The following is a 1,365-nucleotide window of genomic DNA, read 5'->3' as shown; positions in this document are numbered from 1 at the left end:
CCAACATGGCTTCTTTTATGTTCTCATGTTCGGGGCAGAGATGCTCTGCATGCTTTGTGCTTGGAGGGCCACAGCGGTAGGGCTTCTGGAGTTCTGGCCCTGCTGGTGGACCTCCTGATGGTCCCTAGGTTTTGGCCACTGTGTGGCACAGATTTTTTGACTGGATGGGCCATTGACCTGATCCAACATGGCTTCTTTTATGTTCTCATGTTCGGGGCAGAGATGCTCTGCATGCTTTGTGCTTGGAGGGCCACAGCGGTAGGGCTTCTGGAGTTCTGGCCCTGCTGGTGGACCTCCAAGCAGAAAGCATGCAGAGCATCTCTGCCCCGGACATAAGAACACATAAGAAGCCATGGTAGGGCTTCTGGCATTCTGACCCTGCTGGTGGACCTCCTGATGGTCCCTAGGTTTTGGCCACTGTGTGACACAGATTTTTGGACTAGATGGGCCATTGGCCTGATCCAACATGGCTTCTCTTATGTTTTTATGTCTGGGGCAGTGATGCTCTGTTTTCTTGGTGCTTGGGGGGGCACTGTGGGAGAGCTTCTGGAGTTCTGGCCCTGCTGGTGGACCTCCCGATAGCCCCTAGGTTTTGGCCACTGTGCGACACAAATTGTTGGACTGGATGGGCCATTGGTCTAATCCAACATGGCTTCTCTTATGTTCTTATGAATGCTTTTATCAATCCAATGTGGACAAAGTACAAAATACACCAAGCAACAAAGTCCCTGTAACACATGTAAGGCATTAAACAATTATAGGACCAAAAATGGAATTTTCCAATATGGAATTGAATGACACACCAAAAGATTTCTGTTTGGGGGGCACAAATATATCTGGCCTTGTGTCAGAAATAGTTGCATATAATGGAAATAATATCAGTACCGATATGTACCTTCCAGTTTAGGTCCTAAGAGTGCAAGTAAAATTGCCTTATCGGGGACAATGTGACATCAATATTGTACTATTTGATCTCTGATAAAGGCTCTTGTGAGCCGAAAACACATCAGGTCATACACTCTTCTTTTTCGTGCATTAGTCACTTTGAACATTTCATGAGGCTATTTGGGCCCCTACAGGGTTTTGAAATAAGCACTCTTTTGTCTATACTTCCTAAGGTTTTTAACTTTGGGCCTTCAATAAGTTTTCTAAATATTATGTTATCGAAGGCTTTCACGGCCGGAGTTCATTAGCGGTTGTAAATTTTCCGGGCTGCCTGGCCGTGGTCTTGGCATTGTAGCACCTGGCGTTTCACCAGTAGCTGTGACTGGCATCCTCAGAGGTATAACACAGAACGATGGAGGACTCTCTGTGTCAAGGTGAGAAGGAAAATGGTAGGCAGGGAATTTATATCTACCACAGATA

This window comes from Gekko japonicus, unplaced genomic scaffold, assembly GCF_001447785.1.
Source record: "Gekko japonicus isolate JY-2015 unplaced genomic scaffold, Gekko_japonicus_V1.1 scaffold3824, whole genome shotgun sequence".
NCBI classification, from domain to species: Eukaryota; Metazoa; Chordata; class Lepidosauria; order Squamata; family Gekkonidae; genus Gekko; species Gekko japonicus.
This window is presented reverse-complemented; position numbering follows the sequence as displayed.